Source organism: Columba livia, chromosome 9, assembly GCF_036013475.1.
Source record: "Columba livia isolate bColLiv1 breed racing homer chromosome 9, bColLiv1.pat.W.v2, whole genome shotgun sequence".
NCBI lineage: Eukaryota > Metazoa > Chordata > Aves > Columbiformes > Columbidae > Columba > Columba livia.
The window spans coordinates 6,126,931-6,137,273 of NC_088610.1; the positions used below are offsets into that span (position 1 = coordinate 6,126,931).

The 10,343-nt window shown below is 44.9% G+C and overlaps 1 protein-coding gene across 5 annotated transcripts in view; it reads left to right on the top strand.

The window, feature by feature from the left end:
* Positions 1-10,343, top strand: part of LPP (LIM domain containing preferred translocation partner in lipoma) — a 397,232-nt gene that overhangs the window by 22,743 nt on the left and 364,146 nt on the right. For 3 of the 5 annotated variants that reach the window (XM_065073609.1, XM_065073576.1, XM_065073585.1), the window contains exon 2: positions 8,234-8,395. The gene's annotated coding sequence lies outside the window, so the exon portion shown is untranslated. Of the gene's footprint in view, positions 1-393; positions 958-7,407; positions 7,583-8,233; positions 8,396-10,343 lie in introns of those variants that run through there. The other 2 variants (XM_065073577.1, XM_065073578.1) reach the window with 2 other exon arrangements.

The following is a 10,343-nucleotide window of genomic DNA, read 5'->3' on the forward strand; positions in this document are numbered from 1 at the left end:
TCCTTAGTTACCCTGAGCCCAACACCTGCAAAAGGAAAAAGGAGGTTAGGAATAGATATCTACAGTAGCTTTAAAATAGCACTGAAAGTCATTGCTATCTGGCCTGGTTCAGTACAAAGTCTGATGCAAATTGCGAAAGGCAATTCCTAACACCTGGACCGGGATATTTTGGATTAATTGAACTTACTGATGAAGTAGTCAATTAAAAAGCTGTAAATTATGCCTATAAACTTCCACATAGATTTAGTTCCAGCTTTATACTTTGTTTACCAAATATCACACCTTTTCACAGCATACAGATATTCAGTAGCATGTGAGTTATATATTCTCCATCAGATGCAAGTTCTTGTAGTTAGCTTTGCTATTATAGATCTTAGCTTAGCTACTAGCTTATGATATAATGTTGCCCATCTTGAATCAAAGTTGGGTAGGATTTATGAGGCTATATAAGGACCTAAAATGTTCCATGCAGTAAATATGGATTGGTGAGAAGAGCACACGTGAAATGAGTGATGATAAGGACTGTGCCATAAATGTAACTAATCATACAGCTATTGCCTCTACTTCAGTTGACTATATGACACTAACACTTCATGCTCTTGATCAGAGAATCTCAGATAATTCTGTAAGTAATTCTTCTTGTTCACATTATACTGGCAGTGAAAATTAATATGTGGGAGGTGTGGTGAACATCTGAGACTTGAACAAGCCTTTACATATTACACAGGAGTACAAACCTCATTTCCCTATATATCCATTGTGATGTCCTGCTCACTGCACTGTGTTGCCTCCTCGTGTATGTGGCTGGATGTGGTTATATACACATCTGTAAGCACACACAGAAGCGGAGCAGCACCACAGCCAATGCCAGAGCTGCCTGGCTGTATGGCATGTGAAAGGACTGAGGGAGGAGAGGCCCCTTTGGATGGTTTTCCTGGGAAGGGAATGATCTGGCAGGTACATTTTATTTTATTCTCTCTGAGCTAAAACCTCATGAACTTTGGTGTTCTGATCCTATTCTCTCTGCTGGGACAAGAGGCAGCGACATGATATTGGAGTGGAGTTATGACCTGAGATCCACTTCTGCTCGTGCCTCCCATGTCCTCCCTCAGTCTTTCTCTGTCCAGAAAAGGAGTGTTTCCTGACGTTTTCCTACAACCACTGGATAACCTGCATCTTGTAACCAGCACAGCTCAGCAGTGAGTGGATACTGAAGGGATAAAAAATTCCATGCACCAAGCCCTCAAGTTGTTGGCAAGAACAGGTCGATCGTCTGATTCAGTGGCGACAGCACTCCACCCTTATTCTGTAAATGCCTCGTATCTCCTGCTGTCAGTCATGGTAGAAATACAGACGTAGCTTTTCTCAGGAGGATCTAAATGTTCTGGTTGCTTTTTGGTAAGGGGGATATTTCTCCAATTAATTATTAAGTGGAGCTCTGGCTGGAGGAAGGGGCTGCAGAGATGTCAGAGTGAAATGGGGTGAGTGTTTTAACCTTTCTGAAGCTCTCCTGCAATCGGCAGCAGGTTTGCATTGTGGTTCCTGGCCAGTTCTTGTTCTCCAGCACATTGTCAAGGCTGGCCAGCAGAGAATGGCCTCACGGGGACTCTGCCAACTTCCATGGCTTGGGGGCCCATCTTTTCTCTCTCCTTGGCAGCAGAAATATGCGGCAAGGAAACTGCTACCTACCACTTGTGGCTTCATCCTACCCTGTTCTCCTGAGCTGATGGAGGTCCCAGCTGTGCAGCTGTAGGCACTGGCAAAGAAAACTTGAAAGAGCAGTTGCAGGGGTAGAGAGAGGACTGATCAGCCAAGAAGGAGCAATGGGAAGGGTAGAGTGGTCTGTTGGATATGGAAATCCAGAGATGTGGCTTTCATCATCTTATGTTACATGGGCAAGAGAGACTGCAGTGACCACCTTACCTCATGCACTGGCCCTTATTCCTTGGTTGCACTGTGGGAAAGCTGCAGGGCCCCAGAGAAATCATTGCATCAACTCATGCCTTGTTTTATCCAGCAGTAAAATGATACTCCCCTATGTTGGTGACAAATGACAGGCACTTTTCAGGGGCTGAAGTGGGAAGGATTAGTTGTGCTGACTTCTCCAGGTAGAATTGCTGGGGAAGACCCTCCACTGCTGTGAATCAGCATGGTCTGTACAGTGAGAAATATTTACTATTGCCCTTCATATGCAGGAGGATCTTGCCTAGATCCTCTGCTCTTCTTTTCAGGTGGCTTAATTATCCTTACAAAAAAAATGTGGGGAAATATGTGAAACAAGACTCAACTCCATTAATTACTAGGTATCTTTTCAAGCTTGAGCTGCATAACACTGCAGATCACCACAGCATCACTGGGGACCCTGCTGTATTACAGGCATTGAGGCCAAAGGTATAATAAGGCTCTGATTCAATTTACAAGCTAAGATTGTGTGAGGCTGTGCTCTTTTACCCAATAAATGCTGCAATCAGCAAGCATCCTGAAGCTTTTTTTATTTACCCATGTCTGAGCAGCTGCAAGCAAGAATGTATAAACGCAGTGGTTTGGTTCTCATATTCTTCTCAGCAGCACTACAATGAAGATGGTGTGAGAGATTTCTCACCAGCACAGGGCCAAACTCAATAAACAAGAGTCTTAAGGAGCAAGTAAACCAGGAATGACCTCTGAAGAGTTCATTCTGCTCCAGAAAAAAGCCTCTCCCAAGGTCCTTTCCAGTTTGTTTTCCTGATACTATTGCCAAGTGGTGCCGTTGCAAGTGCCCTGCCAGCAGCCCCGGCAGGGGCAGCACCTCACCTTGCTGTGGTCAATCATCTCACAGCTGAAGTTCAGAGGCCAGGTTCACTATAGGCTTTGGAGGGACACAGGACAAAACCACAACCCCTTCCCCAAAAAACTTGCTTAGTCTATCGGCCTATGTCAGCTTCTGCTCCTCTTTTCTCCCTGTTTTTGCTTTCTATCCACAATGCTTTTCTGGGATGTTTCTGGGTCCCCAGGCACTTTCTGCAGTCTGGACTCCAGGACTTTGTTTGTGAGCACAGTCACCATGCTGACCTGGTCTGCTCTGTCTAGGGAGATTACTCAAAACACATCTGCCTGCATGAATCAAGCTGTGTCACCAAAGCATATTCATCCACCTTCCCCTTGTCCTTAGCCAGCTGTCTGCAGACAGCTCAAAACCAGGGTCCTTGGGGCCAGACTCCCAGCAGCACAGTGCAGTGTTTGAGTGAGGAACAGGAGTCTCATTCCTAAATCAGTCCCTGTCTCATTGCTCGTTCTGTCAAAACTATGTGACTCTGATTTATTTTTTCCTTTAGCCTGTCTCTCTGCTCTTTCTGTGTAGTTGCCATGAAAAGCCCCAGGGCTGCTTGTGATCCTGCACAACCTAGTTTAGGGGTGCAGCCCGCTTTGACAAGGAAGGCTTCTCTGGGACCATCAAGTTGCAGCGTAGGTCTATGTCCTGTTTCTGGGCTGTGTCACAGATTTTGGAGATGAGCCCTTTGCATTTGTGTCCTCTTGTTGCTCCTATCTGCACAGTGTGGTTGGTGACAGTTCCTCCTCTCAGCAGCATCAGAGAAGGCACCATTTGCTGGGGACTTCAGAAGACAAAAACCAGCTTGGGGTAGGAAAACGTCCAAGCTGACTTTTACCATTAAGCTGTCAGCAGGATGTGCTGAGGTGTTTAAATATTGATGCAAACACAGAAGAAATACTTGCCTTTTTCCGGAACAGGTGAGGGATTTATGGTGTAAAACACCCCAGAAACCTTTGCCAGCACTGCGTAGGTCACAGCTGTTCCTTCCTGGTACCAGCACATGGTAACTGTGATGGTGAAAAAAGCCTCATCTCCTGCCCGCCTAAGCCCAGAAAGCTGAAAGCCAAGTAAGGCAATACTTGGAGTAGCACAAAGGGATGGATTCATGGAGGAAGAGGTTTTCCTGTGCCTGAGGAGGAGTCCCCAGCCCGGGGGTAAAAAATCGAATGGAAATGCTGAGAGCTGGAAATTGAACCTCTCCTTTGGGGCTTGCAATGGGCTCTCTGGGGAGAGGGGACAGAAAGCTGCTGAGCCAGCGCTTTGCTGTCCGGGAGATGGAGTTTTGTTATCCAAGCCTCTCCATGAAAATCAAATATTTGCAAATGGAGGGAAACTCTATTCCCAGGGATGTTTGCAGTGGGCTTCCTACTGAGCTTGCTGCCAGCAGCTTGTAAGGCTGAGGCACAATCATGTGGATGAACATTTTGGTATTTTTGCACATCTAAACATTCAGTCTTTCCCACCTGAGCCCAAGAGAGGTGCAGAAGCAGCCTTGACTTGCCTCTCAGCGTGTTTCCAGAGTTAAATTCAGGCTTGGTTGAGCGTCTTGCTCCTGCTCTTTGTCTTAAAACAGTCAGGAATGGGGAACATGAGCAGGGAGCAGGGATGAATGTGAGTGGAGCAAGGAGGATTAAAACCATTAACCATTTTCTGTGCATTTTGGGCATAAATCTCCATTTTGGCAGGGTGGAAATGAGAGTCGGGGTTTTTTCTTTCCCCAGTCAGCTGCAACTGCAAACTCCCAGTTAAACCTCTACAGTTCTTACGGCCAGCGTCTGGTTGTGTCACATGTGACAGCCCTGGCCTTGCATGGGGACAGCATCGTGTCCCCTACCCAAACATCTCCTGTGGACACCCCATACTCACCCAGCTCAAGGGCTTTTCCTGAACACAGCTCCTGGCCAGTGGTGGGAGCAGCATCGCGCTGCTCCCCGGCTGCAGCTGCTGCACCCCATCTGCACAGATAGGGCTCACCATTGGCTTGTCTTTATTTTCCTAATGCCGATTTTTCTAATTATAGACCTCCGTCTATCAGCCAATCGGCTCCATTTTTGAGGCTCGTTATTGGACTTCAGATGTCAGGCTGAATTTTTCCTAACTGTCCATAATAACAGTAATAGCTTGACTTCCACCATGAGACAATTAACCTTCTTAAAGTTGAGTGCCTCAGGCTATGCCTCAGAAAGATTCCCTCTACAAAACAGACAATTACCTTTACTTAATAACCTTTCCCTTTTTAATCTGATATTAGTGCCAAAGTAAATGTAATGGGCAGTGCTCTATGTCCCCTCTTAAGTACTTTAAATGCCTGTCCGTGAAGGCTAATGAGCTGCTATTTTGCTTAATCTAGATTTGTCGTGGATCTAACGATAGTCTGCAGCATCTTCCTCTTAAGAAAAAAATAATCCAGAATCTAAGGATATAATTCTATTTTAATTTGTATTGAAACTTTGGATGTGAATAAAGGAAAACTGGTGATGCAGAAAGAAAAATAATGATGTCCAAACTACAAAATAAGGCAAAGCATATTTAGCTTTGGTCTGATGCTGGTTTAAATTTGGTTTCAGTGGGAAACAGTGCCTGTAAAGCAGGAATTTGTTGCTGGAGCTTCACAGAGTAGATGTCAGCCCCTCCTATTGACTCCAGTGCAGATGTGGGATGAGGAGACAAGGATGGGCAGTTTTACAGTTTCCGATGCATCTGTCTGTCTGGTGTGCATGTGGTCTGTCTGTCCCTGCCAACTGGGAGCGCTGACCCCTCCGGTAATGGCTGCAGCAGATCTATAGCATGAGCACAACTTCTGTGCCGATGTAAATTCTTCATGGATTGCTGCTCCTGGTAATTAATAAGTACAACATTATTAACCGTTGAGACATGAAATGCTCTCTCAGCGAAGAAGTTATTGCTCCGCTGACCCTGTATTTTGCGCTTTCAGTGAGAGTTCTCTAATAATATTGAATTCAGCCTTTGGTAAAACCACACAAAAACTTCTGGGTTAAATGTAAAGCTGTAGGTGCTTCTCTATCATGTGAGCAAACACCATTTTTCTAAGAATGCTACTTAAAAACAGGCTTAAAACACAGAAAAATCAGGGCAAAGCAAAGATGCCCAATACTCTTATATCTACATCTTTGGGTGCAGAGTATTTCCGCACACTGCGGAACGTCGCTTTCATTTGTTTTACTATAGTGCCCGTGCTAATTCTGTTGCCTGTGCTGAGCCAACATTTACTCTCTTCTTGTAAGAGTGCTCTGGTTTCATCATCTCAATATAATGAGGTTTATATTATTTTTTTATTATAATAGAAGCAGCCTCAGGTCCTAATCAAGATATTGGGCTAATTGCTATGGAAACCTAATTAGGCAGACCGTGTCTCAAACTCTGTAAATATTTATACATGCACTTAACCGTCTGCATGCAAACCAACTCACCCCAGCCATGGGAATGAAGCTTAGCACATGCTGAAGTGTTGATAGGGGTGGGAATCTCCTTTAAGACAAAGCTGAGCTGTGCTGCAACAAGTAGAGAGGAGCATGTAGTGGTAATCAGATTGGGATCGCGTGTGTGCAGATGAGGATGCAATCAGATAGGGGCTGGGTTATGGGTTTGAGTTAAGAGCTGAACAGAACTTTGGAGTGGCTGCATTTTTTTTATTACCTTATAGAACAATAATTAAGAAGATTTGAGTCACTGTACCAGATGCAAACATACATATAGAAATAGAGGGATGTGTGAAGTCTCCCTGGCCAGAATAAACTAACAGGTGTCCTGTGCCATTTCTTAGTATAACATTTTAAGCATTATTTGAAAAATGTTTTTGAACTCAATTTTAGAACTTGTTTTGCATGCATGAATCAGTTCAGATTTACATGTTTATTGCAGTTGAGAGAAAACGCAGTGTAAGTTTTGGTATAAACACCTTAGACCGCTAAGTTATTAACTTTAAAAGCTGAATATATGGAACTAATCAAAACCCTTTCATAAACAGATTAATGAGGAGGCAGAAATGTGCAAGTACAAGCTGCTAGGCTTTGAACAGTCACATATTCTACAGTGCCTTTATTTATTTATTTACTTTAACAAGTATTTTAATTGGTTTCGTTACATGTCAGTTGTGGGAATGATGAGGTGGAGTGAATTTGCCAAACATGGAGAGCTGCTGGCAGATAGAAATATAACAATGTCGCTGGAGCTTCACTGAAACCTTCTCTGTGTGAAACCCCAGGTCCTGGTGCTGACCATTTATTTCTGTTTTCCTTTCTGTTCTGTTTTGCTGCACTCTCTTGTCTAAGCTCAGCTCCCCAAACGCATCCCTCCAATTGCACACACAGTATTAGTCTCCCAGGTGGGAACAGAAGTAGAGAACGAGGGTTTTTAATGTAGCATAACCAGTCCAGCAGCATCCAACCACGAATAGTAGATTCTCTGCCGCAAAAGCTAAAGATCCCCTTCCCAAGACTTTCTGCTCCGGCACACTGTCCATTTATTGCTAGTAAATAACTTTGCATGCAGAAAGCAGTGAAACACTCCAGGAAGAAGAATAAAAATTACCCCAAAAGCAAAATTAAAAGAAACTCCCACAACTTGTTTTTCAGCCCTGCGCTTGAGGCAGAGGGGACAGACGGGAGATGGGGCTGCTCGGAACCAGCGTTTCCTGCGTCTGAGTCACTGCAAAGTTCAGCAGCGCAGCCCTGTTGGGGAAGCCTTGCAGACCTCGCTTGCCATTCAGGACTGTAAATTTCCTTCCTGAGTTTGTTAGCAGCGAACAATGTGCGTAAAAAAAAAAACCCAAAAAACAAACAACCCCAAGCCCACACTATGGCTGTTGGTCTTATGCAAAAGAAGAAATGCGTAAGCAATCTGCTGCCTTTGGAGGAGCGGTGCAATGTGACACCAGCCACAGCAGAAAGCAGAGCAGCAGCTCTTCCAAACCTGGAGATAAAGAAGGGATCTTAGCAGGGCTGGCTGAAAATTTTCCATTAAACACTTTTCTTTTAACCTGGCTCTTGAGTAACCATATTTTTTTCCTCCAATGTTACATCATCTCTGTACAAAACATCGTCTTCTTACTAAACCAACCAAACAAGAATCTCTTCTCTCTTTGCTAATCTGAATAATTTGGACCCTGGGAAAATGTCACAGGATTTTGCCACAGCAAAATTTTAGTTCAAAAACCTCCAGTCCTCACCAGCCTCCAAGGACCAGGTTTCCCACCTGCTGTTTTCAACCTAGGAAGGGCTCCCATAAAAAGGAGAATAACAGGCAAGAGTGCCAGTGCTGCATGGAAAACGAAGGCTGAGCAGGGCTCTGGGGGAGAATGGGACCAAGCTCCCTGGTGCTCCAACTCCACATACACCAAAGCCTTAATTTCCATTTTCTGTCTTTTAGTTTTTCACTGACATATCCATTTATTTCTTATAGGAAAATTATATTCTAACCACTGCTGAAGTTAAGCCTTAACATAAGAAAGATGCAACTTTTCTTTCTGGCTGAGATGTCCCTTCTAAAGTTTGCCCGAAGCTTCAAGAACTAAGAGAAAAGCCACAGAATTCAGAGAAATTCAATATTTCTCATGTTTAAAAGGTGAGTTTGTCTTTATGAAATAAGTTTCTCTTCATACATCAGGAAGGAGAGTAGCAGAAGTGACAACAGAACATGCAGCTATTTTGTGTTCACTGTGAAGAGTTGTTTTCACCCTCTCCCCCTTCTCCCTTTAGAAATAAGTGTTAAATTAACAATGAAAACGGCACATTAGCTGACAGGTACCGTGAATAATCTAACCATGAGACAGCACTAAAAAGCAAAACAAAAACAAACAAAAAAACCCAAACAACTCAGCATGTTGTGGATGTTCGGGTTATTTTCTTTAAAAATTACATCTTGGGAATGCTCTCCTTAGATATTTAACGGGTTGCAGCTAAAGAATTTTTAAAGCATATTTCAGACTTGCTGGTAATTGAAAAGGATAAAGTATTTCATAGTCACTGATAAGTTTTACAATTGATTATGGCACATCCTAATTTAAGGCACTTAAGTAGGAAGCTGGCAGTGCCTGACACCAAATGCTGCAAGGGAGAGCTCGTTTAGGCATAAAAGGAGAAGAGACGGGATGTAATGCTGGGCATCTTGAGTAAAAAGCCTTATTCAGCCAGGGTCCAAAAGTGACTTTTTTTAATGCTTATTTTTAACTAACTGTGAACTTCTGCAATAAGTACAGAGTGCTACTTGGCTCTTTAAATAGCAGTGATGACGAGCTGGCGCTCGCTTCTGTTACTATGTGAATTTATGGAGCTGTTGTCACACGCTTTGTTGGAGGAAATATACGGTGGTTCTGTCATAGGGACTGGACACCCATAATTCTCATTTTCTTTGCCCGCTCATAAATCCCTGCTGCTGAGCTGCACCATTGTTATTCTCAGGTTGCTGCTATAATCCCCACTGCTGGAGCAAGGCTATGGCAGCACCTTGCAGGGGAAGCGCTGAGTCACCAGTATCGCTCCAGTAGAGATGAAATGCTGCACGGGGCTGGTGGCTGCCAGGAGATTCACGTGTGTACATCTGCTTCAGGGCCATGTGGGCAAATAGCTCATGGGTGGATGCTGAGAGGCACTGGGTGCCTTGGAAATGCTACTTGTTTGTGTGGGTTTTGCCATCCTGGATAATGTTGCATGGTTTTTCATGGCTGACCTGCACCAAAGCAAAGGGACAAGCCTTGCCTTTTGATTTCTCCTCTACGATCTTGCCCTTTCTTCCCACCTCCCTGCTTTTTGCTCAGGTCAATGCACCAGCTACACAGGACTTGGTTGTACTTCACTTGTGTGCGTAAGGCTTTGCCTTGCCCCGCCCCGCAGGCCTCTGACAGCCAGCACTTGAGAAGTGCAAAGTCTTAAGTTGCTCAGCTGGGCTTAGGACCAGGTTGATCGTGCCAGCTGTCCTCTTGGACCCTATGCCTTTGCTGTGATGCTGCTTTTTGTCTAATGCTGGAGCCACTCTGTGCTGCTGCCTCTCATACAGTGGCTTTGCTTCCACAGTCAGTCCATTCCCTTTGCTCCTCTAGCATCCAAACTCCTTTCATCTCGCCCTGCCAGGTGCTGCAGCCAGCTGCCTTTCATCTTCTCTCTGTCTGTGGAAAATGCCCTTTCAAAACCTGTGGTTGGCTTCATCTGTGTCGCTCTTTGAGGACCCGTTTGCAGGGGGACATGTCACTGCTGCATCTAATGTGGCAGCAGGCACCTCACCGAGCCCTGCACCGACCCACACTGTGTCAGCAGTGACTCTGACACCCGACCGGCGGGAAATTGCTGCTCTCCCCTGGGTCTCTGTTTCTCTTTTAAGCTTTCATCTCTTTTTTGCTTAGGCCAGAGGCTGCTGTGTGTGACAAGCCTGACGGTACCGTGACAGCCTGGTCTCAGCTGGGAACGCTGCCGTAGCACAGATAATAGCGGCAGCGCTGTGAGCCGTGTCCCCGCTGCAAGCCCTGGCCCTGCTCTGCCCCTCGGCTGCACAAACCACGGTCCAGCCTGTCTGTCAT